The sequence below is a fragment of the Silurus aristotelis genome (assembly GCF_946808225.1).
Source record: "Silurus aristotelis genome assembly, chromosome: 4".
Classification (NCBI taxonomy): domain Eukaryota; kingdom Metazoa; phylum Chordata; class Actinopteri; order Siluriformes; family Siluridae; genus Silurus; species Silurus aristotelis.
The window spans coordinates 12,737,351-12,764,153 of NC_139577.1; the positions used below are offsets into that span (position 1 = coordinate 12,737,351).

General features: G+C 37.2%; 1 long non-coding RNA gene across 1 annotated transcript; it reads right to left on the bottom strand.

Moving 5' to 3' along the window:
- Window positions 1-643: 643 nt before the first annotated feature.
- LOC310725325 lies at window positions 644-26,412 on the bottom strand. Its single transcript, XR_014533321.1, has 5 exons — window positions 26,264-26,412; window positions 21,634-21,730; window positions 1,382-2,472; window positions 1,165-1,234; window positions 644-1,058 (listed from the first exon to the last, which is right to left on the bottom strand). It is a non-coding gene; the product is annotated as an uncharacterized lncRNA (long non-coding RNA).
- Between the last annotated feature and the right edge of the window lie 391 nt (window positions 26,413-26,803).

The window sequence follows — 26,803 nt, forward strand, 5'->3', positions numbered from 1 at the left end:
TAAAACACATTGCCAGTCAAAAGGTGTGGACTTGGTAGAGTATTTTTTTTAAAGCTATAGTTCTAAAGGAATATTAGTTCCTGAGTGTAAATTGTAAAAAAAAAAAAAAAAAAAAAAGTAAAAAATGTATATATACATTTATTTTTTCAAATTATGAAATCAGTAGTTTTTACATAAATTCAATTGTTCCTGTAAATAAAAGATTTTTATTTAGACCTTAGTGTGTGATGCTTCATCAGGAAGTTAAAGAGTCTTTATTTTATTATAGACCTTTTACAAGAATGTCTGTTAGGGAATAAAATACAGTGACTTAAAATGAGTATATTTAAGTAATGAACTATAGAGTGAATTCGGTATTAAGTTGCATTTATGGCTCTTGGCATAGAATTTACAGCATAAACCATATATAAACAAAATCCATAAATAAAAATAAATGTATTTATATATAAGATTTCATGCAAAATTGTACAGTGAAGCCAATTTGCAAGCAACAAGCACAACGTTATTAACTTTGGGTGGATTTACTCTAATGTGAGCTGTTGGAAACGTCGCTCAGTCAACACATGGAATTCTGTTTATAAAACCTTTGCAAATGTGAGGACTGGCTGTAGAGTAAAAAAAACGACATTTATTTTAAATAGGCTTGGTGTAACCATTTATTAAAACATATACAAAATACAGAAATTTTAACAAAAAAACATAATGCTCATTGTTTTCCAGAAAGTCTCTACAGCTTCTGTATTGTAATAACACATTTTTCAGAGCCTCATTCTTCATTCAGTGCTATCAGGAGTGGTGCATGAACTGTTCCTGTTCCAGACTGTTAGAAGTCATTTGGATGAAAAGATTTTTAAAAGATCCTCTTTTTATAAATGGCTTGTGCCATCCTGGTAAAGTTGTCAGTGGAAAGTTGGATTTTTTTATTTAATGTTTTACAGAGACAGGATTTTTCCTGACGAGATCATGCTTAATACAATTTTTTATTATAAATAAAACTAATGTTATCGCAGGACATCTGTCCCTGCAGCGAGGTGTTCTGTAGTGTTGCACTTCCATACCTGTTGGCAAATGCATGTTAATGATACTTCCTAACTCATAAAAGATGCCGCATTCCAGTTGTGTTCAAATATAGTGAGATATTTTGGAATGTGTGAAATACTGTACCTGTCTGTGCTTGACTGCTTCTAGACTAGTGAAAATATCCCCTAATGCAGGACACCACAACTCCATTGATCTTCCATTCCCTGAAAGAAGATGGAAATTGGTAATAAAAATAGCTTTAAACTTACCATTATCATTAATATCTACCAGTATTAGTTTGTTTTTCATAACAATGCAGATGCTATTCCTGAAATAAATATTAAATATGATAAATGAGCACTTTTATTCTGCAAAGTAAATACAGTATTATTTATATTAGGTCTAAACTTTAAGTATGAATAGAGTGTCATCTATACTAGCAGATGTGTAATTTCATTTGTTTATGATGTAATCTAATGAGGAAATACTCATCAAGAATTCATAATTAGCTATTTATATGAAAAATGTATAGTTAAAATTGAGCATGACTGGCATCCTATATGTCCTAGTAAACAAGAGCCCATTTTCATCCTTCCATGTTAATACCCCCAGGCTATTCAACTTAATTGTATTAAATCCATTGCCTCATATTTCATAATGAGTAATTATAATGTGCGTGGTCGTATTCATTTTCATTTGATTCACAAAACGTTCTTTTTTTATACTTCTGAAAAAATATAAAGCACAAACCTCATTTTCTAGCCTCAAAGTTAAATATCTCAAGCCCCTTGAAATCTAAGCTCTCTACACTGACTGTCCCTGCACTCAAATCGTACACCTTCATCACTCTGACACTGACAAATGATCCGTGTCATATATCCGTACTGAGCCACTGTCAGTTCTGCTGAAGCTAAAAATATTTTGATGAGGGCAAATGAGGCATGCGAATGCATCAGTTCAGACCCGACATGCATAGTCACTAGAGAGATTAAAGATATGAGAGAGATTGAGGCTTCAATGGTCTTAATTTAAACACTTTTCTCAGTTACGTTTAAGTTTATTCAGCCCTGAGACAGACAGAAACAGATTGAGTATAGAAAAATGTGATCACTGCTATACTCAGCTCTTATATTATTCTATAATTCTGTTAGAACAGTCATTTATCTGTGGCAAATTGCAATGAGGCAGAATAGTAGTGTACTTTTAATACAGTTTATTTTTCCATGTAGAAAATCGTGGGTCAGTTCTTTGTATTACAGAAAACACCAGTAGTGGAGTCAGCAATGTTTTATTATTATTAATGTTCTCTTTCAGGAATATCTTCTCACGAAACAGTGAAATACACATTAAAATAAATACATATGTAATGTATGAAAGAACAAAAAAATTGACATTATCCTATGCTCTCTTTCTCTTTCTGTTTCCATTTGTCGATTTGTGTTATTTGCATGCCTGTGACAAAAAAAAAAAAAAAAAAAAAAAAAGATCTTGGCTACAGAATTTAATTAGCTTTAAATAAATAACTGTCCTCTGACTATTCAGTAGCCTCGGGGACCCACTGGCTAAACTCTACCATAATAAAATCGGATAATGAATTTAGTCTCCCACACATTTTAATATTTAATGAAGCCACAGTGATATTCAGTCAGGTGCATATATAATTTGCCTTGCATTTTCTTCCTTTGGCAGAAGTTGCCCACAAGCATATCATCGTATTCAAAATAATTGTATTAGACAAGGATCAATATTGCAAAATAAAATTCACAAACCATTATTACCGCTAACTATTATTAATTACTTTTATTAACTTATTTGAGGCCTTTTAAGATACTAAGCATTGCAATTTTTACATTTATTGAACATAAGCATTAAAAACTATGCGTATCTATTTTACATTCTGTTTGTAAACAACACTAAATTGTGTGTGTTTTAACAAATAGCATTCCCCACAACTGTTTGCTTTCAATTTGTTTTGTGGTCTGCTGTTTTTTAAAAAGGCAATGTAGTGCTTTTTAATTATGATGAGAAATTGTATAATACATTAACTGCATTTTCAGTATTTTCAGTATTATTTATAAAATATTAACATTAAGTGGTATAAATATATATATATTTTTTTTACAAATTGAATCTTGGTTTTACTGTTTAATTCTGTGTGTTAATTACATTTCCATCATTATTGGTCTTTATTGAAATTGTTTATAAAGGTCTTCAACAGTAAATGACAGTATGGAATTTGTAAATATTTCATTTGTGATTCTGACTTATATAAATAAGTACTACAAGCCTGTTGAACTGAAAATAATGAACCATCATGAACACGAAACATGTGGCTATTTGATTGAAAATAAAATAATTGTACTGACTATTGCTCAGTATTGCACATTAGCAGGAGTATTTATGTTTTACATTCAGTCATTTAGCAATGATGAGATGAAGTTTAACAGAATAATTTAATTTTTTCCACATATTATCAAAAATGAAGTGCTTGGTTGTGCAATTGTGTCAAGAAATCAATCAGCCATGCCAAAACATTCGTTTCTTTTTTCACCGTGAGGGATCAGTGGGGGACCGTATAGGTGAAGAAAAGCCTATTGAGCGCACAAGGCCGGGAAAGCAGTAAACATGGTGGCTCTCAGGTTTCCCCACCACCATTCATATCTCCCTCTAGGGTCATTATTCAGCCTGTTTGCTAATTCAGCTTTTCCTTTAAAACCAAAATTGAAAGAAAAGAGAAAAAAACTCGATATATACTGGCGCGAGATCATATTAGAACATATCCGCTGCATGTGACTGATGGTTATGACTCTGAGGGTCATTTCAGTGTTTATGCTATAGGACAATATCTTTAAGCAGCTCGTATTTTACATGTGACAAAACATCAGTCTGGATCTTTTCACTAGATTCACTGTCGACAAAAACATTAAAAGTAAATAAGCGGAGGCCCGCTGCACCTCTGCCCTGCTGAGAGCCTCTCCGATCTGCCCATCTCTCTCTATTATTCCTGTAGCTTGCTCTTTGCTTTTATACTCTTCTATGAAGAGCTGTAAAGTAAAGTGTCTTCTACACTAAATGTACACAAACTTCACTTTATTAGACCACAAGCCATAATTTAAACGCCCAGCATTAAACTGGAAAATAAGCCAGGAAGGAGCGGAAAAAGTCACATTGCTCGGGCCCATCCAGGAAGCATTTAAAATGTCACTAATTGTGACCAAAGATAACAGCATCAATGCATCATTTGAGCTTGGACAGTTTGGTTTAATGCAGGCCTAATGCAGTGAGCGGGAGCTTGTTTTTATTACTGCGCCGCTGACTGTTTGTGCAATTTTTCGATTTCCTAAAGCCCATGATGACAGGCCCACTCATTGAGCCGAGCCCCAGCAGATGTCCAAACACTGGCTAATGTAACCCAGCAGGGCCAGTGCACTCGCAGTGGCATAGGGGTGGAGGTTGTGGAGGGGGGCTTTGGAGAGCAGTGGCCAAAGCAGAGTAACTCAAATGGAATGGCCTGTGAGTTCACACTCACATCTCTGGAAATGAGGAGTTTAATGTAATGGAGAGGTTTAGCAGCTATAAACAGAGCAGGCCATCTTTGGCCCACCATAATCCTGCGAGGACTCTCTCATGTGTCTCACACTGCAGGAGCTGTTGTGATGAATCATTTGACCTCTCACCCTGTTCATGATAGTGGGTTGAAAATGTACAGGGTGGAGCATGAACTTGATCCCAAAAATTTTGGTCTGAATAGACACTAAACTATTTAGCTGCTCTCTGCAAAAAAAAATTACTTTATGATTTACAATACATTTTTCTATAAACATTATAACTGCATTAAAAAAATAACATAATTTGTAGTTTTAACAGTAAATACAAAATGAAAAAAATCTATTTTTACTCTTTTATGAGTCAAAACTGCTTTCTGTTTATCCTGAAACTAAGGTGACCTTACAGTTTATTTTTGATTCTGACTGCCTGCTAATGTATAGAGCTCTTATGAGGAAAAGAGTTCAATAAAACAGGCTCATCTGTCTAAAAGCAAGTTGGCTCACAGAAAATCAATGTGATATTGTATACTCTAATGTCATGGAGCCTGTGAGAGTCATTTGTGAAGCATCTCTTTCGCTCATTCTCACTCTCTCACTCGCACTCTCTCACTCTCACTCATAGGCTGCCTATACATTCAAATGTATCATCACTCAGGTATTCTGGTATAAATAATAGCACCTAATGCCAAACAATTGGAATTCCCACTAGTCTGATGGAGTTCTACTAGTATATGTAGCTATGTAGAGTATAAACATTGCTGTCTTTACATGGAGACATGCTTACAGACCACTATGAGTCCACCTCTTTTTTGAAGCTCAGGTTTATGTTTTGGTATAACGTTTATTGCATATTGACAGTATTTGGGTAATCAGAGACCTTTTGATCCGGTTGAGTTTCCTGAGTTATAATTTCGGTAAACTAAGTCTTCCTCAAGCATATTTAGTAAATGATAAATATCCTGAGCGTAAAATAAGACGTTTCCTGATGAGGAAAAAGGGTCTGAAATAAACACGGGGCTATTCATTGTTCTTGTATCTAAGGTATCTGTCATACAATTCTGAAGGAAGATGCAATTTAATAAGAATGTCAGATTTGAATTGTAGGATTGCACGATTTATGTTGTGCATCATCTTTTGTGGTTTTGGCAAATGTGTGTAAAGGATTCCATTTATTTGGATATCTCGGAATGAAAAACATATCTTGAGGAATAACTGTTTGTTTTATGATCATCTTTGTTCCATATTTGTTTTATAACTGAGTATTTCAATCTAAACTTTCTGCATGAATATGATGGTCCAGTTGAGCGAACTAAAAACACACCTGAACTAAATATTCGGGAAATTAATCCTAATTAGTCCCCAAAAGCCACTGAAAGACAATATCATGCAAATCTGCAAGTCATTTTTGCATCAAATATACAATAAAGCTATTGATGCTTCAACATGTTGCCCTGTTTTTCTGAGTTCAATGAGCAGATATTAAACGCCATTATTAAATTATTTATATTGTTCAAATATAGTTTTAAAATCACTGACTGCTGGCTAATCAAATCATGATTTTTTCTAATGATTTCCCTAAACCTTTTGCCAATCTTTTAATAAAGTGGTAGTGTGGCTACAACTTTACTCTCCTGAATCCCTAACTGAGGTTTTTAAAACAGTCACAGTGATCACAACAATAAACATTAAAATACAGTGACTTCAGTAAAAGTTGCAAGCCGAGATTTAGTTGTTTACTTGATTGTCAAAGATGATTAAAAATGAAATAAAAACAAAAAGAGAATAAAAAATCCAAGAGTCCCGGAGTAGTTTAAAGAAAAACTGAATATATAATGTAATCATGAAGCAAAAGTTTGTAGATGCAATGAGTCAGATAGACCTATGACTCACCACAAGTCATTTTCAAAACATTTCATTATTTTCTTTTCCCCTGGAGTTAAAGGCAGTGTTTTTTCCACTTCAATGCCGGTACATCCAATGATTCTGGAAGCATTTTGACTGAAAAGTTTCTGCATAATTATACTGTGATTGTTTTTTATCTACAATCACCAGCAATGAAGATTACAGAACTGTTGTTATTATACGTGTATACATTTGTCATACATGTATAATTGGAACTTCAATGGGTATTGTGAGTGAGTATTGTGGTTAAATGAGACTACAATTGAACTGTCCCCATATTCACCATAGAATATCGTGAAGGATCATTGATGCTTTAGGGCTGTTTTGTTGCTAGCGTTCAAGGGACTTGTAAAGATTGATGGCATCATGAATTCTGCTATTAGGACACACTAACCAAAATCCTGGTGGCCCCAGCCAAGAGAATCAGACTTAGATAGATAGACCATAAATAGATCCTACAAAAAGATCAACTGAAAATTAACACACAAATTGCCATTGGAAGGAAAATCAATGTTTTAATAAACAACCCTTTCACTAAATCATTTTGAAAATGTGTGTGTATATCTTTATAAGGAATGTACAGTACACATTCATATCACAAGCCTGAACATATAGAGGAGTGTAAAATATTCTGCATGAAGCAGTACCCAAAATCCCCTGCAAGTGATTCCAACTGTGTTATGTGTTACAGGAAGAGTGTCAGTGTTGTTTTCTCCAGGGGCAGTTTCACCAAATATTAACTCTGTGAATGCTGATCATTTTGAAAGACATTTGTAGTACTGTTGTAAAACAAAACAAAAAAAAAGAGTTTTCAAATAATTAGACGTAAAGAAATATCATTCACATTCATGCATCTGTTATTCATTTTTTCCCATGTCCATAAAGGGTGCCAATAATTTTGGAATTGACTGTAACTTGCTTGTGATCTGGATATTTGTAAGGCTTACTAGTCTGTTGACATGAGAGAAGTGTGTGCTGGAACTTCTAGCAAGGATGAAACTCACTAAAGCCCTTAGGCCATCGTTCTATATCCACAACAAGCCATTCGGATCAGGTTCCACTTCCGTAAGGGGATTCAAGGTGGATTGAGTTATGTATTTGCCAGAAACTGACTTTGTTCACACATACACATACACAGACTATTGGCTAATCGAAATAAAATGAGAAAGTGTGAGAATGAGTGGGGGAAATTGAGGGATGGAAAAAAAAGCAATGCAGGAAATAGTAGAAGAACAGCGAAGGAGTTGATAAAAAGAAAAGAAGAATTCAAAATTAAGTAGAACAATGAAAAATCTTGCTTCACAAAAATGAGAAAAATGAAGAAATAAAAAGGAGGGAGAGGGACAGTCAAGGAGAAGGGAAAATAGGAGCGCTTGGTGAGGATGGATGGCCATAAAGGCCTTTGGGAGCGCTCTAACAGCCTCTCGCTCTCAGGTGTCCAGTCGATAACAGATGCATTAGTCTGGTGCTCTGCGCCGGTTTTGGGTTTAAACACACATTTTCTTAATACAACACGACCTCATTTCCTCCGTTCATTAATCATGAAATGTGATTAGACTAGCCCCTTCAGTATCTACTGTCCAGCCGCCTTAACATCAAGCCCGGAAAGCGCTTTGCCCTTTGGTATTCCTGCTCTCTTTAAAATACAGCTGTTGAGTGACATGTAGGGGTCGTTGTGCTTTTTGAACTGGGTTGTGAAACATGATTATTATTAAAACAATTATTTTTACAACAATTATTTAGTTCCTGAGGGTTACAGATCTGGAGACAATCCACAGTCATAATGAAATTTTTAACCTAAGCTCATATATCAAGCTAGTACTGCACATGATCTACAGAATTAAACTAATACAGTTATGAACAATGCTGCTCATATACAGTTCTGCTCCCATGGCTGATCCAAAGTTCTCTCCTGAAAATAAGTGGTTGACTTAAAATAGAATAAGGGTGTAGTTTTTGCTCTTGATCATGGACTTAGTTCCACAATTACTAACTACATGCCAATTCACAGTGCTAATTCAATAGAAAGTCCTCACTATTGTAAATATATATCAGTTAATGAAAATAAACAGGGAATGTTTAATCATGGGAAGTATGAACTGTATATTAAAAGGCAGACTGTGTGACCTGAAATCTAATTTTCCTTAATAAGAGATGTAATGATTTGAGTGTTTCAACAACAGTGATTTGCAAAAGGATTCTTGACATTTTAAAGAAAAGCTTATAAATATTATATGGCTAACATGATTGTTTGCCAGTTATACAACAAAACTAAACTATGATACAACAACACTTGCAGCTGATAAGACTAATCAGTGCAATCTTTCAGTCCGGTGAGGCCAATAAACAGGAGAGAGACGCCAACCTCCGGGAGAGAGCCACCAGGCAGAGGCAGGGGGAAGGGTCGCCAAACAGTTACCAAGGGAAGAGTTGGACCTGCGAGTGGCCGCCGGCAAACGTCAAGATGAAAAGGTGTCTTGAACCACTAGTGTGTGGGTGAGCCCTGTCGTGAGTACCTAAAAGGAAAGTGCCAGGGTAAAAACAATATAAGGAGACTTTGCCGCAGAGAGAGAGCGGGACCAGGCCAAAGAGGAGTGCTGCAGCCAACACTGTGGCTGCCATCTGCGACCTGTTTGGTGAGATGGGACTGGCGGCGAAAACGGGCACTCTGCCACGCCTCTCCATCGAAGTCCAGATGGCGGTGTACCCAGGGACAGGAAGCTTCTCTCCCTCCTTCTCATTCCCTCTCTCCTTCTCCACCAACCTTCCCCACCCACCCGTTCCTAGGAATCTGTGAGCAATTTCCACCACCTTCTGCTCTCCTGCTGAGCGGGGGGAGTCAGCTCAGGCCGGACGGTTCCATGGCCTGAGTTGGGCAAAGGGGGTATGTGCCAGCGGTGTGCAAGTGGAGGGCATAGTCGGACGGAACAAGCGGTGAGAAACACCTGCAGCACTGATGAGACTCATCAGTGCTTTGTTTCAGTCTGGTGACACCAATAAAAAGAAGCGAGACACCAGACTCAGAGAGACAGCCACCAAGCAGAGAAGGGTCGCCGAACGCGGGCGAAGGTGGGCCGGTCCGTAAGAGGCTGCCGGCACACATCAAGATGGAGAGGCATCCTGAACTGCGAGACTGCGGGTGTTCCCTGGCACTTTCCTTTCCAGTACTCATGCTGTTTAGCAGAGTAAATAAAAAAAGCTCTGCTTGGTGAACTTTTGCCTGTCTCTTTCTTCCAGTGAGTGTGCTGTAACAATCTTAATTCCAAAACATCTTATATGCTGCATGAAATGTAATTATAAGGAGATGGATTTACATATCTCACAAACCCAAATTTGATTCACAGGTAGAACATGGAAAACATTCAATGTTTAATCTAAGAAAATATACAATTTTAAGGAAACAATAGCATAGTTATGAAGCATTTCCTCTTAATTTAATTGTATATGAATATGTCTGGCAACTAAGGAGACCAGTCGATGGAATTTTACGAGAGGAATTCATACCTAATTATTAAATTAATTTGTGTTACATGATTCTATCTGCTCTACATTTCTGGGTCTTTTTTGTCATATTTTTCAATTTGTGACGCTTTCAGTTGGTGAATGATCTGCATTACAGGTAGGCAAGTTCAGCACCAGGACTCTATTCCACTAATCTACCATTCATTAGTCACTAATGCACCCCAATACCATCTGAGATGCAGCCATTTAAACTGTGCTGATAATAAGATGGATGGTCCCTCTCCTCTTTAGTACGGAGGATGCAGTGTCCATGGTTTCCAAAAATAATTTTAGGTTGCAATTTGTCTGACCAAAGAACAGTTTTCCACTAGGTCATATCTAATGAGCTTTAGCCCGGAGAAGATGGTGGTATTTCTGGATCATGTTTACATATGTCTTCTTCTTTGCATGTTAGAGCTTTTAACCTGCATTTGTGGATGGCTTAACACACTATGTCACAGACAATGATTTTTGGTGTTACTACTGAGCCCATTTATATTACAAAATCATGGTTGTTTTAATGCAGTCCATTTGAGGGCCCAGAGATCACAAGCATCCAATGTTGATTTCCTTCCTTGTCCCTGCAGTGTTTCTCCAGATTCTTGAAATGCTTTGCTGTTATAATGTAATGTAAATAGTAAGATATTCAAAATCCTTGCAATTTTATGTTAAGAAACATTATTCTGGAATTGTTAAACTCCAGAAGATGTGAAACTCTGCCCATCTTCTGAGAGACTCTGCCTCTCTAAGATTTTTCTTTTTATTACTGATCTGTTTCCAATTAACGTAATTAGTTGGGAGATGTTCCGCCAACTCTTTTTTTAAGTAACACTTACTTTTTCAGCCTTTTGTTGCTCTGTCCTCAATTGTTTTGACACATGTTGAGAATATCAAATTCAAAATTACTTACTTTTTCCCTTAAAATGGTACATTTCCTAAGTTTAGGTTTTATATTAAAGTATGTATAATATATTGGTTTATGGGAATGCAAATTATTGCATTCTATTTTTATTTACATTTTACCCAGTATCCCAACATCATTGCATTTTGTTTGTGCTTAAAGGTTTGATTAGAGAGTAAAAGTGAGTAAAAGTAAAATAAGTGTGCAGTATGGCAGATGATCAGAAACAAACTAATGTGTCTGCAAGTCTCAGTGTGTTTGTGTCTTGTGTGAGAATGGAGAAGAAGCTAAGGAAAGTGGAGTCTGATAGGCCACAAAGACCCAAAGCCGCAGAACACTGACGTAGATCTGCTCTACGGGCTTGTCATTGATATCCCCAGTGCAACAGTCAGCTAATGCTGTTCATGCACATACTAGATATAAGCAGCTCACACTCTCACATATGCTCACACAGACACACACAAGCATTTCCTAAGCAAACTTTTATTCACTAGGAAATTGATTCCAAAAATACTATTAGTTGTCAGTGAGTGTTTATGACAGTAAACATAGCAATGACATGCACAATGTGTTGTGCAACTTTGTCCTGTCTTAAATGGTGTTCACAAAGAGAGTGCTTATGTAGATACAACTGCTTGTTTTTTGTCTGGTTCTCTCATTTGTGTAGCTGTCTTGGCAAGACAAAAGCCAAAGCTGTGGCTGTATTAATGACTGACAAGATGTTGTGGGAGAAGCTACTTTGTGTATACAGTTACCTTTGGTAATAGCGTGAACAACGAGACACATGGTATTCTAATACACACATACACACAGAGAGATGGTATTTCAATACAGGGCAGCATGTAGCATTTTCTGTCTATGTGGTTTCCTGTGAAAACCAAGCAGCTGATTCCACCTTTAACCACCACAACGACCCTGATACCAGATACTCCTCAACAATCACACACACACACAGCTCTCAGGGTTGGCAGTTTTTATAAATGTTTCAGTGGATTTAAAAGACTGTATTAGAACAGTCTTGTTAATGTAGTTGCACCTGAATTAATAAATATGAATAAATTCCTCCCAGAATTGTAACAAACAGCTAGTTTGAAAAAGACAATAGCTTATTTAGCATGTGAATTACAATAACTGCCCTCAAACTACTAATGATCAAAATATTTCAAGATTCTATCACATTCCCTGTTATAAGCCAATCTCAGTTCACGCTACTAAACATTTTATATGTATTGCAAGCTCAGTTCATTTGCCTCATCAGAAAGTTTTTATTGGAATATTCATTAGTTCCCATGAAAGAATGAGGCATTGCCCCAAAGCATGAAAGCATGACAGTTGGCAACTCTGTCAGCCCAAGACTGAATGATGTGGTTTTAAAAAAAAAATCCTTAAGAGAAAAATGTATTTTTGTAACAGAGGACAAAAACTCTTGCTAAAATTGCTAAGGCCTACATTATGCTTTTCCTAGGTAAATAATTGCACAATGTTGCATTTCATCACCATCTGCATTAGCTAGGCTTTGTGTGCTTGCTTCTTATATTACCAACAAATTATCTTGGCAGTGGAAGCTGCAATAAGGTTAAATGAAAAACAGTTCTTTTGAAACCCAGATTATGAGTAACACAAGACACACGTTTTTTGTGTAACACCCAAACCTCACTGTAGTTCTAATGTATCACAGACATATTTACAAGGGTACATGATGGCTAGATCAATCAAGCCCCTGAGTATCTATCAATAGCTATTTCCCATGTAGCCTCTTAACCAGCCTGGGCTACTTAAGCATTAACGATGGATTTCCTCATCAACTCCATAGTGTTAGAATGCTTATCTTCTATTTGAAACTAGAAAAACTACATAAGATTAAGCTTCCAGAGGGACATGTGAGCATACCTAGAAAAAAAGGAGTTGTAGTATTTAAAAAAAAGTCAAAAGAAAGACAACTTTTGATTGCAGTACCTTTTTTTCTGTTCACGTGGTGTTGTACTTTATCAATATACAGGCACATTTAGAGTCTAACAGAAAGTGTCAAATTCTCAGATACACCTGCCATATCTGTCTTGTTGTAATCGCTCACATTTCTCCTTGCTTAAACCCTGTCTTGGTGAAATATGGGCTTTCTGGATGTTACTCTAACCTATCTCACTCTTCAGCTATTTCATAGAGAGTATACCCTACACTTTCTCCATCTTCCCTCGCTCCTCTTTTTTTGCTTTCACTCTTTCTCATTCCTTCTCCCTCCTTCTCGTCCTCCTCCCTTGGCGCACACTTGGGAGGGCAGACAAATTCCTGTGGGCTATCGGGTTACCCGTTGCCATGGTAACAGGTGGGAAGGCAGCTCCATTAATCATTTAGAGCGCGGCCGAAGTGGAGGTCGGCCTGATTGCAGCGGATAGGGTATCATCCCCGTGCACCACTGGGGACCCCCTTGATTTGAATTAGAAAAGATTAAGCTTGCATTCCCCTCCCCACACACACACCCACCACCGAGGCCCACTATCATCATTGGTCTACCCGTATCATGTGACCATGTTTCATGGAGCCACGCGGATTAAGAGATCGGAGCCAAGCGCTTGTTTTTCAGACACTCACTGAAACTTAAGACGCTCACAGGTGTCTACAGCAAGAAGCCCCAAGCCTGACAAAAAAAAGGACAAAGATCATGCATGGACCTCCTGGGCACTTTCTCTTCACTCATCATTTTTTACCTTTCCTTTGCTTTTTTTTGGATATTTTCAGATACTTGTTGCTGCACGTTTTCAAGCTGAAACTCATAACTGTTTTATTTTCCCACCGACATTTTTTTTTCTATCAGACCTATGAAATGTTGCATTTGCTGCAAAACTCTTTTATAACTTAATACAAATACACTTTTATGAGTGTGTAGGACAAGCAGTTCTGACCAGAGGAGGTTGAAGAAAATTGAGCCGGGATGAATGTGGCTGGGCATAGGTAGTATGAGAAAAAAAACAGCCCTGTGCTTGGGGGAAAAGGGAGTTGAAACCTGGGTTTGATAGCTGAGGTCAGTACATTTGGGTGGGTTTAGGCCAGTGAAATGTGACGACCAGGGAAAAGGCTGGAAGCGTTAGTCCATGGGAAGTGGCCCTTGGGCACTCTTGGTGGGCCCCTTGGCCGCTTATGACAGCACCATGAGTTTTGATTTATGAGGCCTTAGTGAGAGGGATGCAGAAAGCTACAAATCACACTGGCTATGAAATAGTGGTGCAGCAGACTCCACTGTGAGCAGCTCCCAAAGGTGCCTGCCAAATTTACAGGCGACTCCAGCACTTCAAACACTCGCCATAACTTAAACCTAGACGATTTTATTGTTCCGTGGAAGTGAGGGGAAGGGGCATGCAAGGGAAAGACAAGCTAGAAAGATAGATGGGCTGCGGAAAAATTAAAACCTCTTTTGTCTCAGACAATTAAAATTCCGATGGTCGGCGGATTGAGGAGTTGCGGATTCCTTGCTCGGCACAGCAGGTCCTCGTAATGGAGCTTAAACTAATACTAATATGAAATGAGTCCAAGCTGTTTTATCTTCCTGGTTTTAGAGTTTTATCTCTTTCCCTGCACTCCTACGTGTAGACGAGGGAGTGCAGCACCAACGAAGAAGTGGTCCAATGAGATTATTATTGCCGCTTCTCATTAAAGTTAATGATTTTGACACCTTGCGTGTCCATGTTTTTTGTTACATGGCATTCGGCTGGTACTTGGCCTTGTTAATGTCTCGTCTAATAAGTGCAGCCATGGGGGACTAAACAGCTGCTGGCAACAGGTCACATTGTTAAGCAGAGCCAAAGTTCAAATAAAGGGTATTCAACACAGTTATAAAGAATAACTATAAAAGAAGAGATCAATGCACAGTAGACCAAAGTGCAGTGAAGCCTGAGATATATACACATAGGTGATGAAGAAGAATAACAAGATAAAGTGTTTTTAAAATGTTGTTTGGCCACCCCAAACCAATAGATCAGCTTTAGATCTCCTTGGCCTTGTTTGTACATCCCTGTCCGAGATAGACCAAGGTTGGTGTATTGTTAATGGTAATGAAGTGGCCAATTTTTCATAGGTGTTCAGCTGTGTTCCATCATATTCATACCTTCATGCCAGAATGACTTTGTTTTGATATGCACTGATTTTGTACTTCTAAATCAGATCTAAAACATGTCAGAAAAACACTGCTAGAGCAGATCAGACTCACCTATTTTCTCTAATTTGTTATGTGTGAATGCTATGTGTGTATTTAGAGTTCTATAGAACAAGTTAACAAACATTCATTAATAATCATTTTCGAATTAGCCTGGAGGGTAAATGACATTTTGTGTCAATGACAGGTTGTGTCATTTTTGAGGCCTAATGCTGACAGCACACAGTCCATATATGCTATCTACATAAACTAAAACTATTTTGTTCTGATCCCTTTTATGAGTGCCCCAGTTCACAACCTTTGCCTGTCACTCAAGCTAAACATAAGCTGATAAGATAACCTTTACCACCAGACATGGTTTGGTTTGATCCTGATGTGGAAGGTAAAAGAAACATCATTTCATTGTACTTCAAATGTATGTGAGACATGGTGATATCCATCCTTTTCATTTATTTCCCGATTCCATTTCAGCAAATTGAAGCACCTGTTCCGTGAACAGTTTCATTAGCATTTAAATTATATTGTGTATAAAGTCTTACAGATCACATTTTTACTCATTGTAATTGCCCAAAGCCTTAAATCTCGTATGTGTATGTGTATTTATGAACATACTCACTAAGCTGCATCTTTGCACAGGCTTGCACAAGGAAGCATGATATAGAAGAGTAAGTGCTGAGGGGGCAGCTTCGATTTCCTGAACAAGTTGATAAAAGACAGAATCCAGACCCTGGAGGAGGTTGAAAGAGACGCAGGAGCTCAGAGCCTCACACTCAACTGAGCCATACTGCAGCGAGCGCAGCAGGGACATTCCCGCAGTTTGACTTTAATTAAGCACACCAAGCTTGCCTTGGAGGAACAATGAGGCCTCTGTGTGTATGTATGCATGTTTGTAAGTATGAGAGAAGGCGGGAGAGAAACAGATATTAGGCTAAAATATAAAAAAAACCTTTGGGCAGGAGAAAATACTGCTTCATCAATCACTTTCTATTTTACTTGTTAAACCATGTACATCAAAACATAATTTATTATCTATAATTTGTGCATCTTTGTTGAGTATATATCATGTTTTACATATGTCAATACACCTTGTGTTGATAAATAATTAGTGTGTAATTCTTATCAAAACTATCAGTGTCTAATAATTGTATTAGAGGAGCTATTTCTGTAACAGAGTATCAGGCATCTGGCAGGCTGGGGTGAGGGGAGGAGGATGCACCCCTGAGCTACACCCTCACTGCAATTTATTACAGATATAATATTACAAGTTTTCTGCTAAAGTGCTTGTGAGCAGGTACAGCACAAAAATGTATCGCAGACACACACACACACATACTGATGAAACAACAGAAACAGCAAGACAGTTAAATCGCATGGGGTGACTCAGAATCATCCCAGATTGATTCCAGAGCTAAAGTTTACAGTCCTGAAAAGTATACTTGCTCTTCATTACAATCCTGTAGAGTCTTGTCCATTCTCCAGATGACCAGCGCCCATAAAGCAAGCATTCAACATAGTACCATTCACTGCTTAATTCCTTCATGACAGTTTACTTTCTGTGTGCTTTATGATCATACTTTCGTTGACATCCAGAGGGATCAATGTTTCTGCATTGACAGGAGATTTTTTTTCTTAATCCTGCTTTTTGTTTCTCAGAGTTTTCTTTTATTACTGGATGGTTTCAGTTTACCCATCACTCACATATGTCACAGCACTGAGCTCTTCAGACTTGTGTAATTGCGATGCTCCCACAGGCCAGAACCAAGACCAGACACATCACTTTTTTTCTCTTACTGTCCCTCATATTGTTTTTTGTGCAAAATTGTAAATATTAAAAGTGAACAGATCAAATTATTCACGTTATTCAATAAAAAAAGTTGACTCACCAGTAAATGATCTAACATGTTTTAACCTTAAATCTTTTGGTTTTCTTTAATATAAATTTTTTTAAATAGTGGTTTACAATTGAAGCTAATGAATGGAAACTGTTCCTTTTTATCCTGTATGTATTATTCCCTTCATTTTAGCTGTTGTGTAGCAATTACAAATGAAACCTGACTGACCACTAAAAACTTCTTCATCTCTATTCGCCAACTGAAAGTCCAGCTACTCTGATCTGACTTAGTGTAAAGCCAAAAAACATAAATGTTAATATTCGTACTTCAACAAAGTCAGCTTTCTCCTGTTTGCCCATCAGTCAGTGGGGAAGCCTGCTTCATTTGCAACCACCAAAAGAAAAGATCGTGTGTCGTTTCCTGTTCCTTTGTTGCCTGCCTGACCTTGTCTGTAATCCTCCTTATGCATCTCTTTTTCCCACTCACTTGCAGCAATACACATCTTCTGCTGTGCTAATACATACAGAGTTGCGTACATACAGTTTTAGAACTGGCAAGGAACCAGGTTCTTCTTGGCTCCATCTTCATGCAAGAAGGATGAGTACTTTCAGAAAATTTCTTGCAGAGGCCTAATACTCACTCTGACCTGTCTGATTTTCAAGAAGGGCTATCTTTGTGTGTACTTCATGTTAAAAAAAATCAATTATGAATAGCCAACAAATTAGATAGTCATAAATCCAGCACAAAAGAGGATGCAAATCTAAAAGGTAAAAAAAAATGTCAGAGGATTTTGTCACATCAAATTAGCATTGACCCTACTTTTTACTTCAACCCACTAACACTTTCCTTAGTGAAGTGTTCCTTTCCTACTCAAAGTAGCTCAAATTATTACATTAGAAACCAGACTGGATGGAACTAAAAGAGTGGATATATGCTGAGATACACAAGAAAAACTTTAAGTGCTAATTTTACCCCTCGTGAAATATGCAAGGAAGCAGTTTGTACCTTTTGAAAACTGAGCCAAGAGATCAATGCAATCTGTTCAAAGTTCTCCTTAAAACATTGAAAAGCCAGAATATTTTCACAAAGAAGTAAATGTTACAATTCTGACTCTCCACTATCTATGTATTTATATGCCTGCAAAACAGGAGCAGTGAGCAATAGTACATAAATCCTAAAGTGAAGTTGAACTTCCCAAAAATGTTAATGGAATTACCAATTTGCCAAGCCTTGATGTTCCACTAGCTTTTCTGTGCTATGGGGGAATATGAAATTAAAAAGCCTTTAATATCACTGACCCAAGAAGAGCAGGAATTTTTGGAGAAAGAAACATCTAATTGAAGTACTTCCATATTGTTGAGGGGCTGGTAAATGTGGCTCAGCACAATGACACCTTTGGAGGAACAGTAAAGGAGAATGGGGGCCCCTAATTTATGTCAGCACTATCGCAAGGTTTGAATTTATTGATGGTATGCAATATGGGGAGATCTGGTTAAAAAGCCCCAAGGTCTCTTATGCAGTTTTTCTATCTTCAACTAATTCTTACTGTAATTGTAGAATTTTAGCTGACTTGAAGGACATATGGTCACCAGAAAAATATGCAGTAGAAGAGCACTTTCACTGTCTAACACTTCTCACTTTTTCAATGCAACAGAATTGCAAAAACATTAAGTCAAAACATTTGTGCTAACTTATTATGTTTCTGCTAATAGAAAAAAGGAACCAGTAGTGGAAATTGCATATGAAGCCATTGTGTGCATTTGGATTTATCATTTATACTCAATGCGGGGGAAGATTTGAGACTGGATCTGGAGAGTAGGAACAATATGAAGTGCTGGCAGCCTGTGATGGAGGGGTCAGTCATGAAACATCAAAGTAGCACTTCTAGTACTTGATGTGTTTTTATGTGCTGCCTGCACTCTGTCTGCACGGTTTTAGTTTCTCAAGAATGACTGGTTAATAAAAAGGCATGTTAAGATGTAATCACATGTCCCATCTTAGTCAGGACCTCACTGACCTTCCACTGATACACAAGTAAGCACTCATTAACGGTTGCTCCGCAGGAATGTAACCCTCACTAATTTTGCCCTTGTGTTTAACTGCGGAGAAGGGTGAGGAACATCTTGGGTTTACCGTTCATTAGTGTGCCTAGCTTCTAGTGGGGCCCATTTGTTTGGCTTTTTTCCTAGCCATTTATTTGTTAAGTCTTTTACTTGACTTCCCCTCTTGAAAAAGGCATCAAGCATTAATAATGATATCCATTTGATTATGTATACTTTCTACATATACTAAAGGTAATAGTATTTTTAATAATAAAGACATCTATGTTCAATATGAGATCTTACTGATTATAACCGTAATTATTGTTGCCAAATTAAGTTAGATTACATCTATTGCAGTTGCTCAGACTAGGCCAGTGTGTTCTGTTTATTTCTGAAGACACCTTTTTCCTCCTCAGATCTGCCAGCAGACTTGGAGCAGCTGCATAGCCACTTGTCTAGGCTCAGTTACCATAAGGTGCCTGGCTCTTGGCTTTTATTGATATTTTATTACTGTAGTTGATGTAAATATGGCCGTGGAAGCATGTCCCTCCTCAGCATGGACTGTAGCTGGCCGGCAGACCCCAGCTTGACCCCTGTTCTATGCTCCTTCTAGTGAGCTTCATCCACTGAACTACAGGAAGTCCAAAGTACCCTATACAATAAATATCCCATACACAAAGTCTTTTTCCCTCTCTTTCTCTCCATTCCTATAGATGTTTCTCATTGATATTTGGTCACTGGTGTCATAAATAATTCACCATCAGGCATCCTGCTTACTTAGAGGACAGTATTACCTTTGCTATGGGAGTTAAGAGATTGCTTACAATTTACAATGCTTTTATTGCTAGTAAAACAATCTACTTCATCAAACATGTCCACTGTGTCCTGACAGACTAGTTTGGTCAAACAGATGTGGAATGTTCTATTAAAAAAATAAATGCTAACAGTTGCTTTTACTTGTCATTTGTTGTATGTTGTTGTTTTCCAAATATATAATATAGGTTGAAGCCTCTTTTAATTAATTCCAGGAGAATTTACAGGCTAAGTTGTCATTGTGTGTACTTTAGTAGTGTAAGGTTAAGCCCTCATTTCAGCTACAGTGCTGATTATGGATAATGTTTAACCCCATGCCGCTGCTTAGTGTCTGCCTAGCCAGCTGCAGCACGTGCTGAGGCACAAATTTAGATTGGGGCGCCCTCTTGGAGGCTCCTGGCCTTTTATCTGCTCTGACCTACGGGGTGTAAAGTCCTCTTTAATGCCTGAGTGCTAAGGCAAGCTCCACTGTCCTCACTACTGTTTCTGCTGCCCCCCACATACTGATACACACATGCACACCACACCAGATGTAAGTTTTCCTGTAGAGATCTGTCTACTCTGGAGATTATCCTTTTATTCTTGCTCATCACTCAGAGCAAACTGTGTGCCTTTGCTTTCTATGTGACAGGAACTTATTCAGTAAATATGACTCTGCAAAAACATACTGCAATTAATCCATATATTTTGATCATACTGTCCTGCAGTACATATAAATATTCATTTTTTCAACAGTGGAAATTTAAATAAAGGAGAATGTATAGTTCAGAAAGGTGTTTATCTTACACCAAGTTAATCATCTAAATATTAGGTTTGCTGAGTTTGCTGAGTTTACCCCTAGGTCTATATTTTTCTTAGGCGACAAAATAAATAGTTCGACAAAATGTACAATGTCTTCTTACAAACTTCTAACAATTAGCATACAATTTTATTTAAGGATCTCAATGACCAATGCAATAGAAAAATCTAACTTTTGTAAATACAAAAAGTATGGCAAAGTACTAAAATGTATCTTATGCACACAGTAATCATCAGAATATCATTGCTTGGCTAGATAAGTTTTTAATAGCATTTAGTGTGTGTGAAGTAAATGCGAATTATACAGTCTACAAATTATAAACTGCACATAATGTGTTTTAAATACAAAATGTGTTACAAAATCTATTCACAGAAAAATATATATCAGATTTGAAAAATTCAGGAAAATTCTAGCCAATGCAAAGTGAAAAGATTTCAATCATAGCACTCAGTATAAATAGTTCTATTTTATTCCATAAGATTTATTTACATTATACCAGATATATTAATTTTGACATGAATATAGTGTGGGTGGCCTGGGCCTGGGGAATAAATGCAATTTGTAAGCAATCCACAATAATCCTCTCTCTCTCTCTCTCTCTCTCTCTCTCTCTCTCTCTCTCTCTCTCTCTCTCTCTCTCTTGATCTCTTTGTCTTTCAGTGAAGACTTCGCCACGCTCAGACGCTCTGTGCATGCGCTGTTGCACATGAGCAACATGTACATACTCATACACAGCCTACTGTTTGGATATGGAAAAATGCTTATTAGAAATATTTGCAGATAAGTAGTGTACACATCTTGTCAACAAATAGATACATAATTTAAAGCATAAAATTATCATCATAATAAATAATGATGCCAATCTACAACATAGTTTTTTATATGTATGTATATCAGTGACACCAAATTATGTGACTCAACTGACACATGATCAATAAACAAATCAAATGCAGACTGCTTATGAAAAGTAACTGAATGAATACAATTTACAGTATAAGAAAACTAGTTGTATGTTAGTGTAAACTGTGGGTACTTGCAAAAATGATAGGAATAATTAAATAAAATAGCACTCAAAGTGGCATCTCATTAATGTGTGCTTAAAAGCCCACATGCCTGAAATATTCTCACCAGCTGCTTCACCATTCTGTTTTGTCTCCAGCGTGTGGCAGACCGACCATCAAACCTGTCTCACTCTCTGCCACTTTAGTGTTGATGGAAACTGGTGCTGACCAAGAGAAGTGTGAAACAAGAACAAATTTTGGAAGTAAGTAATGCGAACATGTGTTTTTGCTTTTATAAACCTGTTATGTTCAAACTGGAAAAAAGGCTTGAATGGTGAAATGGCCTCTAGTCATTTTGCTCTGAGTTATAAAGTGTAGTGTGAACGGCCACATTTAAAACCTATTAAATCAAAATGACCCAACTAAAGAAAAAATAATACATTTGTGCAATTATTCATTAATCCTTTTAATGTTTTTTATAGGAATTGGCTTTGAATATAGACTTTTTATGACTTCCTATTCATTTTAGAAGGATTCTGTTAGACTTTAGTTGAACTTAGTTTTCACTCGGGAAAGGCATGAAAATTTCCATTTCTATTTCTTTGTGTTATAATTTAACTGTATATATCATTTTCCAGCACTCTTTGCATCAGTATTGAATTATTAATTGCAATGACTTTTTGAACAAATGTTTAGCAATTATATGAGTGGACATGACTGAATTCAAACAGAATTACCTAATAAGATCCGATATGCATAAACCTTGTGTTCATGCGTGTGCCCTAAAAACACAAACACGTCACAAACCTTTACCATATGTGGATTTGTATCACCATGTTATAATTATTACCATATTACAATGATAGAACTCCATTAATATTATTAATGTCTATGCTATACATATTTCTATCATAAGAAGGAAAATAGCATTATCAATTCAATACATTACAAATCTGTTTTTTATTGCATTTTGCCCACTTCAGAATATGAACATTGTATAGAAGCCAGAAATAAAAATAAAAAAACATAAACACTGAGATTTTTTCTTTTAAAATGTTAGATGAATGGTGTATTGCAATTAATACGAGTATTAACACACTGTGGCTAACAATATTATCTCAAAGCCTGTCTGCTGTATAAAGAATTCCATTATACTCAATTCATATGCATATATCCCAGTTGTGATTAGTTAATGGTATACATGCCAAAAGCTAAATGTAGGCATTTAAAATAAATGCATATTAATAAAAAATAAAAAATAAATCAGGCACCTGAAAATATATGTAGTTTAGGATTAGGGAACAAATCAGACAAGCATATAAAGGAGTGAATTCTATTTAAATGCAATACTCCTGACTACCTTTTTAATAATATCTCATTTTCTAAATCTGTATTCTTTAGACTTCATTAAATCTGGTTTATTATTATCACATTAATCTCTATGACACAGCTTTTGTAGAAGGTCAAGATTTAATTAAAGGTGAATATGTGTACAGTGAAGTGGTGTACAGTGTCTGCAAACAGTGCTATATATAATAATAAACTTCATTCAAAAGTAAACACGTATTTAAATACACTTGCTCTATACAGAGACCCTAATCCCACACTGTTTCACAGAACATTCCAAAAAGCAATGTTAAGGCCATCTTCTACTATAAACTAAAAACATATATTTAGTTCAGGACAACATTTAATATGGAACAAACAAATCTCCATAATGCAATAAACAACCGGTACATATTTGCAATTCAGATATTGCTGTTGATATATGAACTATTAAATATGTATCGCACGTTACATATTATTGCTATACATTTTAGAATGATTTATGCGATATATTCGGCAAATATACTGTGAATATAAATGTTAATTTTATATATTTTTTTTTTTGTTTTTACATAAAGCATATGCTACACTTTATTTTGCATTCAAGCTACTTTAATTAGTTTCTCCCAATGAATTGCCTATAACCAAAAACTGCTTATTTCATAAAGAAGCGTGTATCTGCGGTCTGCGGTCGCACTTGAGTGCGCGTGCGGAGCATTTACAGAAAAGCGCGCACCAGCATTTGGGGGGGAAAACTGCGCCAGTGGCCTGTAAAAATAGGATTGAACCTCAGGCGAGCCGCTTCGGCATGAAATCTCGCTTTTTTTTTAGCTCGTTTTGCACCGTGCACTCTGTTCCATTTAGCACCGTTGCACCGTGCTGTACAGCGTGCTGAGTTACGCCTGCCGTCGCGAGGACACTGAACAGACCCCGTACATATAACGCGCGGCCGAAGCCTCTTGGGACAACGGAGGTCAAACATACATCAAGTGTTCAATCTGCACGTAGCGAGTGATACCAGGTACTATTAAGCTGCAAAAACATCCCTTGCAATGCAATTGATCAATGCTGATCAGCCGAATGAATTCATTATTCGAGCCTAAAGCAACCTGCTGCAACCCTGAAAACACTGGTGCATGCTGCATGGTGCATACTGCATGGTGCAGTCTTAAAATACATGTTTATCGAGGATCTGTCAGGGCTGATCAAAGTGAATTTATACTAATTGAGATGTGTACTGAATTTGTGTCCGGTCTGTGTTTTTTTCTTTTCAGTTTTGAACTTATGATCCTCTAACAATCATCTCTCCAAATTCGCATATCTATATTGATTACACCAGTGAGTTCGTTTTCCACTCAAATGCATCATGACATCAAACGTCTGGGATTAATTCATGTTCTCGCCACGAAGCATGACATTGCTGCAGGAATGTAAGTCATCAAGCCGCTTCCTCGCTGTCAAGCGGAGCAAAGCAGCATCCTGTACCATGCATCCATGTCTGCTCTGTCTGACAAAGGGTTGGGTTTTTGTTTTTTTTCTTAAAAAAATCCCATCTTGCCCTAATCAGTCCAATTAGCAAAAGGTCGTTGTGTGTGCGCTCGGGTGAGTGCCGGGAGGTTGTGAAAACAGGGGGGCGGCTATTAGACGAAACGCGATCCCCATTCATCAACGCTGTAATAATCAGCGGCGCGCGGCTCTCGGGACGCTCTGATCACAACGATCCGTGGAAACAAGCTGTTTACAAACACTGCAAAGACGAGACGAGTGGGCTTGATTGGCCATGTCACTGCCGTGCACTATTCGAGTCTGAGTAAAGGTCTGATACTTCCCAATCAAACTCTTCTATACATATACATTCGAAATCCGGCCATCTCATTTCTACACGATTGACAGTGCACTCTGATGTTTGTTTTGGAAATGAATCGGTTGGTCAGCAGAAAATCCGTGGCTTTGTGTGTAGTGAAGTTTTGCTTAATAATTCCAGATGATCTTGGTTAGTCTGCCTGAAGGATACAGGGTTACACCGTTAGCAAGACCCGGATTATTTTAATATCCTAATCATTAACCACGTGTTGATTTATTGGAACACGGATGATCAAAACAGTGTTTTTAATATGCCATTAAAATAAATCATGATTGACTATCATTTAACAGGCAAATCAATTGCTTAGCAATACGTCATATGTACTTACAGCTGTACGTGAAAGTTGTGTACAATAGTGTAGTTTTTATACCATATCAGGGGAAAATGCACTCATTAACTTTGCCAATCAGCAACTAAACAATAGGATTATATATTTGGTTTTTTTAGGTATTTTGTTTAATATTTTGCACTAATGGACATGTTTGTCCTGCGTTTTCAGATTTAAAGAATCTATATTATTGAATGTGTAATAGAACTCAGGCGCTTGTTTCTCAAAATGCAAAGTAATACATGTGCACTACTTTATTATTTATGTATTTAATTATTATTATTATTTGTTGTTGTTGTTGTTGTTGTTGTTATTTCTATATAATCAAAGATTGTTTTATAAATTAACTTATTAAATTCTATTAATATTTATATTAATAAACATTCATGTATAAAGGCTTTTATCTTTTATATTGTGTGTGTGTGTGTGTGTGTGTGTGTGTGTGTGTGTGTGTGTGTGTGAGAGAGAGAGAGAGAGAGAGAGAGAGAGAGAGAGAGAGAGAGAGAGAGAGAGAGAGAGAGAATAATAATATAAGCTTTATACATTTAAATAAGCTTTACAGATATACATTTGATGGCTATAACATAGTGTGTAACTATTTGAAACTGTGTAATTAAATTTCCCTCCTATGCTGCTCTGTACGTTTTATAGCCCTTTGAGATGTTTTCAGTAAACGCATGTACTGATGAGATATCCGACGATGCTAGTTGTCTCTCCTCGCGCCCACATCACACATCTGCATGGCTAAAGCGCGCGTAAAAAAACCCGACATGATTGGCACATCTTTTGATCGTGCACCCATCCGCCTCTTACCGGCGTCGGCTATTTGATCATTTCACACGACTTGTGAGTGCGCGTGACTTTCTTGTGGTCTTGAAGCTGCACCGTTAACTTGAGATCAGAGGAGCATCAATGTCGGAGCACTTTTCTGTGCCGTTTGCGCGAGCGAAGAAGTGTGTGTGTGTGTGTGTGTGTGTGTGTGTGTGTGTGTGTGTGTGTGTGTGTGTGTGTGAGAGAGAGAGAGAGAGAGAGAGAGAGAGAGAGAGAGAGAGAGAGAGAGAGATACGTTGGAGCTCATTAACACATGCAGTTTTAATTCGATTTTTTTTTTCATTAGAAATGTGCTGTTTTCTAATCGTAGTTTTCTTTCAATCGAAAAGGCAGTATTTGTTATAAAACAAAAATCCCGCACATAAACAAATCATTTGGCAAAGTGAGAGTCTTGCACGCATGTCTTACCGGTAGAAGGCGTCCCTCGCCGTGTGCACTGTCCACTTTCACCGCATTCTGTCTAACAGATCCTATGTCCTCTGTGAAACGCTGAGGTTTAATTCTGTCTTATAAGCGCACTCTGATCTAAGAGGCGTCTCGCACGCGCGGTTCATACTGATTCAGTACCTGTGTACGGCTCACATACACTCCTTAATGGCATTGGACTTTCAGAACCAGGCTTTTTGAACTGCTCTTTGTTTAATACGGTCATGCATGTAGTTTATTAATAAAGTCATCATTATCTCATATCAGTATCGATTAGACTATTGTGTCCTATTATTTCAAGTGTTCCATTAAAATGCTGTGAAAGTAAGTTTTAGCAGTGGGCATTTTTTTTTTACCTGTAAACTTATATTTATTAACGCACAATCTGTATTCATGTGTGTATATTGTGTATGCATGATTCATACAGGACGTGCAGTGTTCAAAGCAGGTACAAAGTGAAGCCTTTGCATTTAGTGCAGAACTTTCTCTACGCCTTCCAGGCTGTGGAGGCTCCCCTTCTGT